Source organism: Choloepus didactylus, chromosome 9, assembly GCF_015220235.1.
Source record: "Choloepus didactylus isolate mChoDid1 chromosome 9, mChoDid1.pri, whole genome shotgun sequence".
NCBI classification, from domain to species: Eukaryota; Metazoa; Chordata; class Mammalia; order Pilosa; family Megalonychidae; genus Choloepus; species Choloepus didactylus.
The window spans coordinates 48974387-48992668 of NC_051315.1; the positions used below are offsets into that span (position 1 = coordinate 48974387).

The 18282-nt window shown below is 38.3% G+C and overlaps 1 long non-coding RNA gene across 1 annotated transcript in view; it reads left to right on the forward strand.

Moving 5' to 3' along the window:
• Positions 1–815: 815 nt before the first annotated feature.
• Positions 816–18282, forward strand: part of LOC119544976 — a 287062-nt gene continuing 269595 nt past the window's right edge. The window contains exon 1 of the long non-coding RNA XR_005218988.1: positions 816–856. This is a non-coding gene — a long non-coding RNA (uncharacterized LOC119544976). The remainder of the gene's footprint in view (positions 857–18282) is intronic.

Below are 18282 nucleotides of genomic sequence, written 5' to 3' on the forward strand. Positions count from 1 at the left end.
ACCTGTCTTTCCTCTCCATTTTGGAGTGATTGTGGGAAGATACGATACACTGGATCTGAGGCAGCCCTTTTGTAATCACTAGAAAAAAGGCTGAGGATAAAAGCCCAAATAAAGGAGTGAACAGTAAAGGAGAACAAAAAGATGAAAAAACCCTGAGTGCTCACAGACATTGTGAAGCTCTTGCTTTGATTATAGGGCTGCTCCTGTGTTTTAGTTTGATAGATTGCTCAAAGCAGATACCAGGAAATGTGTTGGCTTTAACAATGGGGATTTATTACTTACAAGCTGACAGTTCTGAGTTTGAGAAAAATGTCCAAATCAAGGCATCATCAAGGCAATGCTTTCTTTCTGAAGACCAGGGCTCCTCGGCTCCTCTGCCAATGGCAAAGCACATGGCAGCATCTATTGGTCTCTCCCTTCTCTTCCGGGTTTTGTTGATTCAGCTACTTGTTTCTGTGGTGCGCTCTCTCTCTAAATCTCTCTCTCTCTCTCAATCTCTCTCTCTCTCTCTCTCTCTCTCTCTCTCTATCCCATTATTAAAGGACTCCAGTAAGATGATTAAAGCCCATCCTGAAGGAGGTGGGTCACATTAACTAAAGTAGCCTCATCAAAAGATTCTGCTTACCATGGGTCCACATCCACAGAAATGGATTAACTTTAAGAACAAGGTTTTTTGGGCTACAGTTTCAAACCACCACACCCTGCTTCCAGATTGCTTGCTCTGGGAAATGATAAATGCCTGTTTTGTTTCAGCCATTATTTTTTTCTGTTCCTTGCAGCCTAAAGCATCCGAATTGGTGTTCCAGTTTTTGAGAAGAGAACCCCTGGAATTGAAACTGGGCACTTCCACAGTCAAGTAAGCAGTACTTTTTCAACTCTTCCTGTGGCAGAGGGCATACTTGCAGTTAGCAGCCCTTGGAAACACACTGTATCTAGTGGAAACTATCGGAATTTGCTCTGCCAGCCCTGACTGGGCAGCCTGACTCTGCTTCCTTCCTGTGCTAAATTTCTAGTGTCCTTAGTAACAGAATTTCAGGTTTTGGGCCAATGGTGATTGTTAGAGCTTTTAGTTTCATGGATAGACAGATGTTTGGGGAAGTTTATTTCTCTGAATATAGCCTATAAATTATAGTCTCTTCAGATCATATGAGTATAATAGACTTTAAAAGCACACTGTTAGCATACTGGAGCCGTTTATGTCCTTTAAATGTGGTGCCATATAGAAAGGTTATAAGGTGAACTGTTTCTACTATTTTAAGAATCATCTAAAATTGAGCCCTGATTCTCAGACTACATTGTGATGGAAGGGGGTATGGATTTATGAATAAGGTAACAACTATGAAGTTATACGTTCTTGATTTTAGAAATTTACAGGAGCAGTTTGTAAAAAATAAATTAAAAGATAGGTTGATCTCACTTGTCCATTTTCCTCTTGATTCTCATAACACCAAAAGTTGCTTTTTTAAATTTAGACTGACCGTCTTTGACTTTCTATAATCACATATTATTGCAATTAGTGCTTATGTGTATGACATTCAACATTCCAAAAAAAAAAGTGAAGCTTTAGAATTAGTAATTCTTTACCATTTTGAACTTAAAATCACACTGGTTCAAGATTTTCAATGTTGAGATTGTAAAAATATTGGTTAACATCTTTCATTTTCTTCATTTCATCACTGCACTTTTCAAAATCTATTTTTATGTGCTAGTGGAACTTAAAAGCAGAATGTATTTCATTCCACATGCATACAAAAAGAGTTCCACACAGGAAAAACACACAGATACTCATTAAATGTAGAAAGTATAAGATCTAAATTGTCAAAAAATGAACAAATAAGCAAACAAAACAAACAAAAAAACAAGACAATGTCACAGGGGACATTGCCTGACAAAACTACAAAGATGTCATCCACATTAACTCCAGCTCCTTGGCTCTGTGTTTACTTTTTAAAGATTGAGGGAGAAAAAAATTCTAAGGGATGGAAAGCCAGAGAAGCCCAGGCCTAGTCTGTGATTTCAGCCCCACCTAAGGATACTTCTCTCTACCCACCACCCATCACCGCCATTGTCAATGCCACCCTTGTGTGTTGTGTGAATTTTTATATTATTTTCAAGGTGTGAGACATCTAAATATATAGCAGGTTCCTTCAGTATTCCTTCAAATATAAAAGACAAATAAGAATCTTTGTTCTTCCAGCAAGACGGATCCATAAAAAGAATTTTTTTCAGAAGAGCAGTATGTTCAGAATTGTGCTTTAGGAAGATTAAGAAGGCAACTATGTGTAGTGTAGATTGGAAGGAAGTGGAGGAGTCTAATGAGGAAAGTGATTAGAGCACCACTGCAGTGGTTTAGATAAACTAAAGAGGTTTTGGTGGTTTGAATTAGAATAGTGGCCTGGAGAATAGAGAGGAGATGGATATAGAAGTGTCAGGCTCGATATATATTAAATCTTGCATCCTTTTCCGTCTCATCTAAATTTGATCTTCAAGCCCAGTCATGCTTGAACATCCAGGCCACTTCCCGGGCCAGAGGCTGGTGATGATACCCAGCCCCAACTACATGGTCTGGTGGCTACACCTTCAGTCATCCTTGTGCCCAGTTCAATGTGGGTGAACACCTTGCAGTTCTACAGACACCCCATGGTGTTTTGTGCTGTAGCACCTTGGCTATGCTGTCAGTCTGAATTTCCCTACTCCACATTGTTGGGATTTAATCATACTTTAAAAATCTGCTTCAATGTCATCTCCTCTGTGTGGTCTCGTGTACCATCTCCAGATGGTAGAGTTTACCATTGCTTCTTTGGCCTCTTCTGAATCTTGTCTGTACTTGAATTTGGCATTTATCACACTGAATTGCATTTTATTTCCACTCATCCCCAATATCCACTGTGATGACCCACAATAGGTAGTTGCTAAATATTTACTGAATGGTTAAACTCTGATTATCAAAAATTCTGCCTTAACCTTTGGCCCTGTCTTCCCTGTCACACAACCCAGTTCTTATCTACCTTCATCCTTGTTCTTGAGTTTCTCCTGTGCTACTTGTTCAGTAGCACAGTCACATTCAAGTGCTGTTGATCTGTGTTGACTTAATTCTCCTCTACCCCACCATTGTCTGGGCCCTGGCTGAACTCTATGCCAGTGTCAGCTCTGCCACTTATTGATAGACTAACCATGAACCATTGCCTGCAATGTGACAACTTCCAAGTTTCACCTGCTCTAGACACACCATGACTTAAATCCTAGTTCCCCTGCTTTGCAGTCTACCTGTCTCTCAGTTGGAGAACTCACTACCCCATGATCTCATCCTTGTTCTGCCACCAGCTCCTACATCTCACCTCACATTTGTTGCCCACCCCTCCCCCCCCCCCCCGCCACCCACCCACACACCTGCCAGTAGACATGAGTGATGCCTAATCTAATCCTCCTGCCTCTAGTGTATAATTGGAAGTGCCCTGCAGAAACTTCCTCTGGTAGGTTGAATTATGTACCCCCCCAAAACACATGGTCTAAATCTTAGCCTGCCTTCCTGTGGATATGAACCTACTATAAATAGGAACTCTTGCAGATGTTATTTTTAGTTAAAATGTGGCCCAACTAAATGAGAGTGGGTCTCAATCTGGATTGCTGGAAGCCTTACAAAGAAGACCTGTAAATCACAGAAGCAAGAAAGGACATCACCATGTGATGGGATGGTGCCTTATGATGGGAGGCAGAAATACAAGCCAAGGAACCCCAAGGATTGCCAGCAGCCAGCACCAGTAAGCTGTCAACGGTGGTAGAAAGCATAGTCTTAACAATGCCTTGCTTTGGACTTCTGGCCTCTGAAACCATGAGCCAATAAATGCTGTTTATTGTTTTTGCTATTTGTGTTAGCAGCTCTGGCAAACTAAGACACTCACCATATGACAGCAGACTCCACTGGATTTTGGAACTACTTGGATTTGGGGGACAGGCAGACAGATGTGGGACTGCAGTCAAAAGCTAACTGAGGCTCTCAGTTTGCATGATTAGGAGCATAGAGGTAGCATGGAGGAAAGAAAGAGCACAAGAAGGAACAATTTTAGCTTCTGGAGAGAGATAATGAGTTTAGTTTTTAAGGAGAGATGAGTTCAGTTTTGGATAAGAGTGATGTCAAAAATATTAGTGAGGTATGACATGTTATCAACCAATTAGCACAGAAGCCAGCTGTCAGGCTATACTGGTACCTCTCAGCCCAGGTTCTATTATGTGAGTGGAGGGAGCTGGCAGAACAAGTTACTGTTGCTCAGAGGGAAGGTCTTTGACCTGGGCCAGGCTCGATAAATCCCAAATAAACTTCCCATCTGAACACTTACCTTCTTTTCCCTTGCCCCTTCTTCTGAGAGTTAGACTTTGTGATGTGCCAGGGGTCAGTTGTCAATCTTTTTTTCAAACCCTTTCAGCCTTTAGGTAGTCTTAAAATTACCTTCAGACTTCTAGACAAAGCATTCCATACGACTCACCCCTAGTGCCATTTTTCAAGACTTTGTGAATTTGATCAAATCTCCTCTCAGCTCCATCTCACCACACGTCATGGCCTGTCCTCTCCTTTCCTCTTCAGCTCATAATGACCTCTTTTTTTTTTTTTAATCATTTTATTGAGATATATTCACATACCACGCAGTCATACAAAACAAATTGTACTTTCGATTGTTTACAGTACCATTACATAGTTGTACATTCATCACCTAAATCAATCCCTGACACCTTCATTAGCACACACACAAAAATAACAAGAGTAATAATTAGAGTGAAAAAGAGCAATTGAAGTAAAAAAGAACACTGGGTACCTTTGTCTGTTTGTTTCCTTCCCCTACTTTTCTTTGTCTGTTTGTTTCCTTCCCCTACTTTTCTACACATACATCCATAAACTAGACAAAGTGGAGTTTGGTCCTTATGGCTTTCTCAATCCCTTTGTCACCCCTCATAAGCTACATTTTTATACAACTGTCTTCGAGATTCATGGGTTCTGGGTTGTAGTTTGATAGTTTCAGGTATCCACCACCAGCTACCCCAATTCTTTAGAACCTAAAAAGGGTTGTCTAAAGTGTGCGTAAGAGTGCCCACCAGAGTGATCTCTCGGCTCGTTTTGGAATCTCTCTGCCACTGAAGCTTATTTCATTTCCTTTCACATCCCCCTTTTGGTCAAGAAGATGTTCTCCGCATAATGACCTCTTTTATCTTTAAAAACAAGAGAGGGGTGACTGCTATGGATTTATGCAAATTCTGTTTTTAACTTGCCAGATGAAGAGTAGAGATGAATTCTTAAGATGTTTTTGGCTTTTGAATTTTGTGTTCAGGAGAGGATATTTTTGATTTTTCTTTTTGGCAGATTTGATGTAGACATAAAGAGGGAAAGTTAATTGTTAGCTCTGGGCATTTGAAGAAGGTAAGGATTTTACCCACCCTGCTTAGAAGGACAAATGAATTGCCTATGGATTTAACTCTGGATTAGTTCTTCTGATACAAATTGAAAATACAATAAATGTCACGTAACCAAATTGGTCGCATTGGGGGTCACTCATTACAGACGGGTGAGGTAGCATAGCTAATGAGAAAATCTCTAGCAGGGGAAGCAAGAATGCTGGATTGTAGTCTCACTTCTGCTAGTGTCATATTGAAAACTCTGGGGTAGGAGAATGCTTTTTGCAGATTCCCTCAATTTTAGCTTTGATTGAGGAGAAATGCAAATTTGTTTCCCTTTTACCTCTCAAATGTGGAGGAGATTTGTGGAGCTGCACAGCACTGGTTTGTGTATCTACCAGTACTTCAGCCTAATGATATAGGCTTTTGTCTTTTGTTTTAATTGGTTTAATGGGCATAGGAGAATTGATATCAGGGCTCTTTGTCATGCAAGGCAGGCCCTTGCCTAGTCAGTGGAGACTGACCATCACCTCAGAATTCCTGGATCTTTACTCTGCCATTAGATTTGCCAAATGGTAACATGAACTTCCACTCAAATTTCGGTGAAATGTCTATCTCTTGAATGGTCCATTTGATTCTCCCCTCTACCCCACCCTCCTGGTACCCATTTCCTGACTGACCTGGCTCCAATTCCGGGGGTGAACTTCCTACCGTTCTTTCTGTGCTGGGAGAACTGGCCACCTTCTCTGAATGTTCAGAAGGCCCCTTTTGGCAAACATCTCTCTCCCAGATAAGAGGCATGCAGTCTTAAGAATACATTTCACCTTGCTATGGAACCAGGGTTATCTGGAAGGAATATATTGGCTGACTATTACATTTGCAGAGATAAGTTTAATGGGTTTACCAGTGTTTTGAAGTATATCCTTTAGGGTTAAGAGTGACTTCATGAACAATCTATACATCCTCTGCTCTTAAACATGCCTAGGTTTTCCTTACCTTGGAATAAAAATCTTTGCTTCACCTTGTTGCCTTCTCAAAGTACTGTGCCAATACAATTACCTTTCAAGGCCAGATTTCTGAACAGGTACTACACATTGATTGTGTTAATTTATTCATCACCTCTTCTTATATTAGTCAATCACTACAATTCCGTCTTCTCCTTCATCATTACATCTAGTAATTCACCAAATCACTTCTCTTCCTCCTGATCTTTACTTTCCACCTCATCTTTATTTCCACTCTCCTTTTAATGCATATCTTCAAGGCCTTATAGCTAGATTGTTATAGATTCTTCACTGGTGTGTTGTATCATTTATTAGGCTGCTTCCCATTTCAAAAAGGATCAGTGGCTCACATTCAAATTCCTTAACTAAGTATCCAAGACTCAGGCAGTTGTTCCTACTCTGGTGGTCACTTTAATCTCCTACTATTTAACATATAAAATTTCTGCTACAGTTAAGGCAATCGATTTCCCTGCCCATGAAAATGTCATACCATTTCTATGGCCCCAAATTGTCCTTTAGATAGCCATATCCTTCCCACTGGATGTCCATTTCCCTTGGGAAGCCAGTCCCAAATACTTGATTCCACATATGCCTGCTTCACAAATTGTTTGTTACTGTCCAGCAACAAGACAAGGGGCTTCTACCAAAGAAAGTAATCAACACCCTCCTCCCTTAATTGTGAAAGTCTGGCTACAAACAAGCAAGCAAGCAAGAAAATAAACAAAAACCAGTTAAATAAACAGTGTGCTTAGCAACATAGTTGGTTTACATTTTGGTGGCTACTTCTTATCTTGTTTAGAAGCAATAATGAACAGTTCGTTAACCAGCACCTTGAGAGCACGGGTCTATTTCATATATATGGACTCTTAATTATATTTTGTATTGTACAGTTATTTCCTAGTATATTTTTATATTTCCTATGTCTCTTAGAGAGATCAACAGCCATGCAATATATCCAGAACAGTCTCCCAACCCTTTTCCACGACACCAATCTTGTCCCCTCCAGGCCTTTCTTTACTTGCCCTGGTCTATTAAAATCATAATTCTAATCATGCCATTCCCTTCAATAAAGCCTTATTACCCTCAAGATTAAGTGCACATCCCTGTACAAGCAAGACCCATTTATGTCTGGTCTCCATTTACCTCTCTGCCCCCATCCCTGGCCACTCCCCTGAATATATTCTGCTCTCAATAACTTCTGGGACTTTGCTGTTCTCTCTTCCTACAACATTCTTTTCTCCCCTTGTCCTAGATCACTTCTACCTACCTTTTGGATCTTACATTATGTCTGACTTCCCGAGGTATCCTTCACATGTGTTTCTATAGAACCCTGTGCTGACCCATATAATAACTTTATTATCATCTCCTATTTACTCATCTTGAGCATCTGTATTTCACTCCTGTAAACCCAGTGATTGCAGTACCTGGAACATTTTAAGAACCAAATACAGAGCTTTTGAATGAATAAATGGATGAAATTTGGGGGTTAAACTGCATCTTATCCTTCTTTCTATACCAAGTAATTCAATGGTAATATACAAAACAGGATAACAAATGTGTTTTATCTTAAGTGTCAACTGATAAATGGATTGATAATGGTTTCCTGGAGTGCTGTATTGCAAGAAAGATTCCAAGGCTAAGTTTGAACTTAGCAGGAAGGCATGATTTATTACTAACACCTACCTTGTGGGAGGGAGGTGGGGGAAAGGTGACATGAGCTCCATGTACTAGCCATCCTTGAGAAAATATTTCTTAACAAATGTATCTTGAATTGATGATTTTGAAGGAAGAATAGAATCCTTTTGAAAGTCTTGGAAACTAGGTACACAATTCTAGAGGGCATAAAAACATCTGGATGGTAAAAAACTAGATGTACTCTTAACCTGAACTTGCTGACGGAAGGTATTGTTTGATTGATTGAGCGCATACAGTGTGCCAGACATTGTACCATAAATACAGCAAGCCCTGCTTTCCTCTAGCTGTCATCCAACCACTCTTCAGTAGTAAGACCAAGTATCAAGAAAAGGACTTGAGGTCCTTTTCATAGGGAGAAAATTAGGTCCCTGATTATATCCCATGGGACCCATTTCCAAATCCACTGGACTAACATTTGAGTGATAACTACTAAACAGCAAATGCTCATTGAACTCCTGGTATATTCAAGACACTGTTTCAGTGCTGTGTAGGATCTCAGGGAAGAATAAAACATGCCCTGAAATATAAATGTTCTTTACTTGGTGGAATTTTCAACACTTTATGTATTTTCTCTAAAATTAAGTTTTGTGAAACACTTAAAGTTAAAAATGTCAAATGCTTTTGCAAAGCTTGTAATGAAAAAATGACACTCTCCTACTTTACCCCTGAATTTCATTAAGACAAACACATTTGGGACTTGTAGGAGTTTATTGAGCTACTTATTCCAATGTTTATAAATAATGTGCTATTTCTTGGCTTTTTGAGTTTTGGAAAAATGAGAATTTTGCTCTCTTATTACTCCTGTTCTGTGTTACCTCCTACCGGCATCTTTTTAAGATAATCATCATAAATTTTGGTAAATATTCAGGGTTTCTGTTGTTTATATAAACATGTACTAAGTTGTATATTATGATTACATTTCCTTTCTTATACAGATTTGCTTTTCTTATAGTTATTGCCTTATTTTGTCATTTAAAAATTGTCTGTTTCTACCTCAAGTAAAAACAAATTATAAAATCCTTTTCAATTTGATCAAACATAGGAGATAGTCTGTCAGGTTTATCCATCACCACTCTTCGACCCCTGTGAACACTCCCTTGGAATACTTGATTCTCATGTTCCAATCTGGACTCTAGTTTTCCTGAACATCTATTATCATAGGGAATTCCTTTATCTTTCTGTTGTGTTGGATCCCATGTTTTTCTCATTCTTGGTTTACTCACTTTTTTTTTTTTTTTTTTTGAGGACATCTTTCATTAAAGATGAAAGAGTTCATGAAAATATATTTTTGAGAACTTGGTATCTAAAAGTGTCTTTTTTTTAACCTTCATATTTGAATGATAGTTTGGTTGGGTATAGAACTCTAAGCTGGAATCAGTTGTTCCTTAGAATTTTGAAAGCATTGCTTCATTGTCTTCTGTCTTCCAATGTTGCGATTGGTAAGTCCAAAAATTTGTTGACATCACTCCTCCATTGTTATGATTTCTATTTTATTTGATTTTATGATTTCTTAACCTTTTAAAACATACTTAACTTTATTTAATTTTTGGAATAGTTGGAGGTAATTGCATAGGTTCAATCTGTCATCTTTATCTGGGAGTTTTCAGAGTGATATTAGTTCTGAAACAGTGATATCATTGTGTTGAGTGAATTTTTTTTGAGTAAATCTCAGAGATGTGTCCTGGCGTGACCATGTACTTATTATTCAGAGACTATAAATATCACCTGCCTCCTCTTCCTTCCTCATGTTTGCAGTTAACTGCTTCTATCTCAGTGCATACTATCCCTTTATTCATCACTTTTAATGTGAAGCTAATCATGACATTTATACCATTTTAGAATAAGTCTGTGTTTACTAATTTTAAAAATCATCTTTATTGGGATGTAATTCAAATACCAAAATACATTTAAGTATACAATTCAGTGATTTTCAATATAATCACAGAGTTGTGCAACCACCACACAATCTAAGTTTAGAATGTTTTTATCACCCCAAATGAAACCCTGTATCCATTAGCAATATTTCCCCATTTCCCCTTCTCTGTAGCCCCTGTGACTACAATCTATTCTGTCTTTCTTGATTTGCCTATTCTAGATATTTCACATAAATGAATCATACAATCTGTTGTCTTCTGTAATTGACTTTTTTCATTTCGAATAATGTTTTCAAGGTTTATCCGTGTTATAGAATATATTAGTACTTCATTTCTTTTTATTGCCAAATTCTACTAAATTTTAAATTCTTTGAAGACAGGACTCTTCATTTTTGCAAGTTCAAACTCTTACATAATATCTAGGAGCTAGTACTGATTAACGTATTTGTTGATTAAATATTTAAATGGCAAATTCTAAGTCCATTTTCAAATCTGCCCTCATAATCCTCCTTTCAAAAATTTTATCTGACCATGGGCAAAAAGAAAAAAATGTTTCATATTTCAAAAAATTTTGAGGAATGTTTGTACAAAAATGAAATATTCTAAATACAGATAATTCTTAATTTATCTTCATGGTAGGAATAGCATTGTATCAGTTAGGTGTTTGAACAAGCAGGATATATGTATTTACATATATATATGAAAATACATCTGTTATAAGGTAATGGCTCATCAATTGTAGGGGCCGGCAAATCCGAATTTGTAGGGCATGCCGGAGGCTGGAAATTCCAGTGAGAGTGATATTGAATTATTGAATATAAATTACTTAGACTGGAAACTCAGGAAGGAGTGTGTAGTGTTAAGGCAGAATTACTTCTGATCTCTGAAACCCTGAGTTCTTAACTGTTAAGACCTCCAGGCGACTGGATGAGGCCTGCCCACATTTTGGAAGAAAATCTCCTTTACCTACGGTCAATTTATTGTAGCTGCTAATCCCATCTACACTATACCTTCACAGTAACACGCAGACCAGTGTTTGACCAAACAACTGGACATCAGTTTACGCATAAAATTAACCATCACAAACATATAAATCAAAACCTCCTCCTTTATACCTTAGACCTTCATTAGGATTTTCTGGTCTATAACTCAGGCATTTAATCAAGTTCATAGTCATTGACCAGGGCAAGTTTGGGGCAAATAAGTTTTTGGCTTGGTTCTGGAGTCTTCTTACTTTGTTTAAGGTGATGGCCTTGGTCACCAAACTAATGTAATAATTTAGTTCTTGGGAAACTCTGCTCAGATTTAGAGCCATTATTTTGTTTTCTTTGAGAGCATTAAGTCTTTTCTCCTTCAATATTTCCATTTCCTTAGAATCAAATGGAATAAGATCAAGGCTAGGGCCCTAGCATTTCTTCAGTGTTCAAATGTTTGTGGGCTCCTCTTATTCCATCTTTCTGTTCAGTCAACATTTGGGAGGCAGAGGATTGTGCTAAGACTCCCAAGCTATACTTTCTGGATCCCCCAAAACCCTCTGCCCCCAAAAGAAAACACACATACACCATGACTTAGGTAGTCTTTCAGCCTCAATATCTAAAGATGATTTCAGAATAGTTCAACTTGCAGACAGAGAGATAGAATGAACAACTTCCTCAAACTTACCATTCTATGATTCTAAAGTATTTTGAATTCTAACAAAATGATACAAAATCTGTGGGAGGATGGGTATGAATTAAGCAGATATTAAAAATTAAACTCATATCTATTTGTGAGCTGGAGTTTCTGTCTTTGCTTAGATGTTTATGGTTTTAAAAACAAGGACTTAATTTATGAATCTAGTTTAATGGCCTTGAATTGTTTTTGGTCAGCTGGACATCTTTCCTTTACAGTGACATCAAAGGTGATTACTTCTTCATGGGTAGGGGTCATGGGTTGGACACCTGAATTGATGTTACTACACACACACATAAACACACATGTCACATTAAAAAATAATAAATATTTTATTCTGAATCCAGAGGCTATAAAGAAAGCTTTAAGTGGCGTCATAGGGAAACTTAAACCTAACAATGCAAGCATCTGACTTTATCCTTATGTTTTTTCCATGAAAAGCTGAGAAGGACACATGGGAAATTTGTCTATTTTTATTCATGAAACAAGGTCACAAAATATGTTATGTCAGTTAAATCAAAGTTCCACCTTTAAAAAAATGTTTCTGTGTAATAGATCGGGTCTTCTTTTTGTTATAATTCAAGAGTGACATGGACTTTGTAACTATTAGTTTCCTACCTAACAAGTCTGAATTTTTGGTTAACATTTCTGAAATAAATATACTTACTGGAACACTTAGCAGTCTGATTTAGAAATCTGAGTACATTAGAGGAAAATTAACCTTTTCAGAAAGCCACTGTTCTAAGGAATGCTGTTAATCAAATGAGCTTTAAATGTTGTACCTGCATTTAGAATTTGTAGTGAGATTGCAACTCCCCAGTGATCTATTTTTTTAAGGAGAAAAAAATTAAAGAAATTATGGGAAGAGTAACTATGAAAATTCTAAGAAGATCCTAAATGAAGCTAAGTTTCTTTAACTGAAATATGGTTTTTATAGTAACATCAGGTTCAGAAATCAAAGTAGAAACTGATTTTATTATAATTATTTTTAAGTTCTTCAAAGAAAAATATCAGGCTGTATTAGCATTCAGCTAATTGAATGTTTTCTGCTGGAATCTTCCATAATTACATTTATTTATCCACTGATTTCATATTCATTGATTTCATATTCATAAATTCTGAGGATAGGGGAAGGAGGCAGTAGCAGGGAAGTACCAGATCTACTGCATACAAGGATTGTTAAAATATTAAGCACCACGTACCCATATTAAACATTTGAATGAAGATTATAGTGCCCGTGATTTTCATGATATGATTTTTCTACAAACTCAAATATGCAAGATATATTGCTCCTCTTTTTATTTTCTCTTGGTTGCCTTAAGTTATTATCTAAGACTCAACCTCACCAGTTTGTGGGAAATTTTACCTCAGGAGTTCTTGGGGTTCATTCTCCCTCTGTGGTCAGGTTGAGGTGCTAGGGCGCTAAACAGTGCAAGGTGTCAGGGGTAGGGTGGCAGGGCCTCTGGTCTCTGGCCTTTTGACCACGTAGATAGCTGCTGAGTTGCCCACTGTCCTTGTTCCCATGACCCCTAAGGTCTGGTGGTTCCTGCTGTTTCTACACCATGCTTGGGACTTGGATACCATTAAGGAGTGAGGAAATTGGAACATCTGACCTCATCACCCACCTGGTGCATCACGTGACAGCACAGTTAAGGGTCTGACATTCTGGGGCACTGCCAGTTGGGAGAAAGCCTTCCTCACTTCCTCTCCCAGCCCTGGAGAGAACTGTTTAGAGTTTTGGGGGCAGCTCCTCTCTCCTGCCCACTTTTCCAGACTACTCTGTTTCTTCTCTCAAAACTTACATTTCGTCTTACCTTTTCCTCAAATCATATACATTCTCTTAAGGGATTATGCTTTTGGAAAACAGCAGCAAGGGCGTCTTCCTCTTTTTTGCCTGGAGGCAGTGAAGTCACATGTTCCCCAGAGGCAATGGAGGAGCCTGACCCAGATGTGACTGGGAGAGTAAAAGTAGGAAAAAACCTATAAAGTAATACATCAAACATTAAATTATCTAATGGATTTTTAAACCATTTACCCAGCCCCCTATGTCCTGACAGTAAATTAAATTTAGCAGAATGGAGCTGAACAGAGAGATTAAAAGTGTAGTCTGTAATGTAATGTTTCAGATTTGGGAAAACATTGATGGGTTTCTCCAAGATACCATTTTAGGAAATTTTTGCATGACTGACTGACTCAGCTATATACATTCGTGATCACCAGGAGACTGGTATATTGGTTTGTAAGACGAAGTAATAGACACCAAATTAAGAGCCAGTTGTCTTAGCCTTTCAAACTTGGCTCAGAATCACTGGGGCTCTCTTTAAAAGCATACTCCCAAATTTCACCCCTGGAGATTGCCATCTGGAGGGAGGCCAGGGAAATCTGTGTTTTTCTTTAAAGTTCCTAGATAATTCTCACCAATTTGGGGAACCACTAATCTAAAAAATTAAATGAATTCAATAATCTGAGTGATGATTGTTCATTTATGCATAATCCAAATAAGCACATATATTTAGTATTATTTAAGCACTGTCTTCTATCATCTGCATAACTTCTGTCCTAGCAGAATTAGTTCAATAGGTTATACTTACATGAATTTTACTTTAAAACCAGAACTTGTATGTAAGAGGAATTCATCAGCTCTCCGGACATAAATCTTTACTACTACTATTCTATCAGCCTAAGAGGAAGTTTTCTTGCCATTTGATAAAAGGAGAAACTGAGTCTGTTTCTAAGTGTCTCTGAAAGTTAGTCAATTACCAGGACATCCCCAAATATCCTTTAGCAGAAGAATCTTAGATGTGTCCTTCCATGCTACTCCAAGCCTCATGGTGCCAATAAGGCCCTCAACTGGCTGGGAGAAAACATCTCTTAATTTAACACTATTTGCATTTCTGAAACTGACCATCAAAGTATTCTAAAATAATTATGCTGCCTGACTGCTAATAAAAATGACTCATTTTAAATGGAGGGCCCATTTTTAAAACATCTGCTCCAATATAAGATTCTCATCTGCATCAACAAGTATGTGTATGTGCAGGTGAGAGTGAGTGTGAGTGTGTGTAGTGAAGTGTGCCTTCACACTGCCTTATAGCATTCATGGCTAACATAGCATGCCAATTAGAAGCAATAATTCACAGATACAAGGACAAAACTTGGCTAGACCAGCTGAATTGCGTAACTACATGTGCTAAGTAAATTCAGAACAATCAGTTGATCTGGTAGATTTAGGAAGACACAGTCATAAAAACAATGTCTAGCCAGGTACTAAAATTCACCAGATAATTCAGATAAGATAAAAACATGCATATTGAAAAGCACTTCACAAAAAGACACTGTCTAGTTAATTGTATAACAAGAAAGGGTCTTTGTTCATTGAGGGACTTGATAAAGAGCCCAGCCTAGAAAGTCCAAGTGTTTGTGGAAACGGGTTTCGGAAAAGAAAGGAAAGGAATGCTAACCAACCTAACCAGCCAAAGCTTATTGCTTCCCCAGAAGTTGTGGCATTTAGAATTGTTTGTATAAGAGGTAATAAAAACCTGGCAGGCTGATACCTGTTACAGCTACCAACATATGTTGTCCAGGCAGCCTGCAATCTGGCTCTGTCTTCCTTTCTGTGGGGGCCAGAGTAGCTACCCAGCCCTCATGCTAGCTGAGGGGCCGGGACTGAGGTGGAAAGGAACAAAGGAAAGTTTGGAAAAAATCAAACCAAAAGCTCTGTCCTCAATGCCCTTTACCCTCAGCCCCTGATAAAGGGTGATGCAACTTACATTCATGAGGCATAGGCTGGCTTTGGGAAGACATCAGCTTAGTGCTTTTAATTCCTTTGTTTGCCTTTGTTCCTCCTGTGCCTGTTTTTCTAAATAAGTTCTCTGGCTAAGTAGTGTCTTTGCTTCGGTTTGCTTTCCTATTTTGACCTAAATCTGTGTCCCTTGTTTTCCACTCATCCTCAGAGACTCAGCATTCTGCTACTCTGATGTGATTCAGGTGCAAACTCAGAATGTTTGAGAGGAACAAAGGTCTCTACTGCAAAATGCCCCCAGGAAGTATTTCTGAGGTTACCTAAGATGAGTACTTGACATCAATACTGCTCTTTTCCATGTTTAGGGAGTAATGGATTTAGCTTGTTTGGGAGTATATTTAAATGTTTCCATTCAGTTTATTAAGTTTTCAGTAGTAGGTTTATTCTAAACTAATTTACTATTGAAATATAAGCAACAACTTGATCAGTGAAAAGATTAATATCTTTTTAGCAAATCAGTGTGACTCATATGGAGTTTACTTTATAGTTTAAAAATACGGGGTTGGTAGAAAGTGAGAGGCAGGTCAACAGTGTTGTATAAGTTGTGCACTGCACAACCCTAGGGTACACCATTCATATAGTGGTCTTTGAGCACTGCCAGCCTTGCTACCTGGGAAATTTAATCATATAGGTGAGCTCTTCCAGATCTAGATTTGTACATGGGAGAGAATCCTCTGAAAATCAGAGAAAAATACAGTATTGGGATTTTATTTTCTCACATTAGATTGGAATGTTTCATATGATTTTCAACATATCCCACACCAAAATATATCACATCTCATTAAATGAGCAACCTGGGAACTATCCTTGACACCTCTATTTCTTCTGCTTTCATAGGCAACCCATTATGAAATGTGGGTAGTATTACCAAATGCTGCAATCTCCAAAATACACCTTAAATCTGTCAAATCTGTCAAATCTGTCTCTATGGCTATTGCTGTCATCTTCTGTCTAGATGTAAGCCCTAACTGGCCCTCCTGCTTTCATGCTTGGTCCTTTCTAAAAAGGAGCTTTCTGTAAAGAGCAGCCAAAATGATCTTTTGCTTGTGTTGTTATATTTTTAATCAAAGTTATACATGTGCATAGTTTAAAAGTCATAACTCTACAATTCTTGTAACAAATACCCAGAAATAACAAACAGCGATCCTTCCCATCCTCCTTCCCCAGTCACTAGAGGTAACCACTTGCAACTGTTTTAGTTGTTTCTTTAGGTATTTCCTCTGTATTTCTAAATTTATTTTCATACTGTTTTTGCTTGAGTTTTCTGTTTTAGATAAAATCTTTTGACTTGCTTTTTACCATGGAAGATGAGAATTTAGCTCGCTTAAAACATCCCTTCCCCTCTTCTCAGTCCCATCCCATCTTCCCAATGTAATTACATCATAATTTTGAGTTAGATCAAAATTCAGTGATTATATTGTTCTGAATGTGTTTCATAATCACAGCTGATTTTATATATTTTATATATAGCTACTGCTATTGTATATTCTTTCTCTTTCAACTTTTTATTTCCCCTGTTAGCAATTGCCCATATTTCATTTTTTTAGTTATCTATGTGCATATGGCTAATTCACCCCTGACTCTGCATTTAAAGTGGAGACCCACCCACCCTTAGGACCTACACATGTTCATGTTCCAGTATGGTCTGATTACTTCTGAGGCCTGCGACACAGCTGTCCAGGGGTTTCATTTTGCCATCGTCCTGGTGATTTCTACTGCTTCTCTTTTGATTGATCGTTTGTCTCTAGGATCCAGTGACTAAAATGATTTTATTGTACCCTATATTGATTGGCAGAGTTAATTCCAGGTTGGAAACCATTTTCACTCAAGTTTTTGAAGTAATTACTCCATTGTTTTCTAGCTTTTAGTTATGGTGTTGAGCAATGCAATGGTATTGTGATTCTTGATCTTTTTTTAATGTGAATTAGCCCTACCCTCAGCTCATTACTGGCCTCTTCCTGCTCCCAGCATTGGTTTTATTTACTCTGAGCTCCTTTTTTCCTTTTTTAAATCTTGGTTTTTGACTTTCCTATTATAGACTTTCCTCAACTATCCAGGGTCTCTGGCTTTCTATTTGTATTTGAGCTAGCCAAATGGAAGCTTTGTCCATGGGGACTTCACTCCAGCACAGGGTTGGCCCAACTAAGTCCCACTGGCCAAATCTGACCAGCTGTTTATTGTTGTGTGGTGCTAAGAATGACTTTTACATTTTAAAATGATTGAAAAGAACTATTTTGTGACACAAGAAAATTCTTCATTTTTTTATTCCAGTTAACTTTACTGTAAAGAACAGAGTGAGTCCTACTAGCTAGAATTCCTGTGTGGAAGAAAACTACCCGGCATGCCCCTCCACAGGCTTGGATTCTTCTTTAGAGCATTTCTGACCTTTTCCTAGTCCTGATGCCTACTAGTAGAGAGCCCTCGCATCAATACCTCCCAGGACAGTTCAGGCATATTTCCCCTCAAACCTGCTTCACCTGAATTGTGTGCAAGACAACAGCGATAAAGAGCTGCTTTGGAAAGACCTATGTTTAGGTCCTGAATATAACCGAGCTGTATCAAGGTTCACAAGTTACAGATTCCCAGATGTTTCCCTTGGAGCAGTTTAGGATGTGACTGATAGTTGTGTTCTTTGGGTATTTGCAGAATAGTACTGGTTAAGTGATTCTAAGTGAGGAGCCTAGGGCCGTAATTGTAACAGAGTTTCTGGAGAGGTATCTGTGATGGTTAGGTTCATGTGTCAACTTGGCCAGGTGATAGTACCCAGCTGTCTGGTCAAGCAAACACTGGCCTAACAATTGCTGTGAGGACGTTTGTGGCTGGTTAGTAAACCAACAGGCTGGTTTATTAA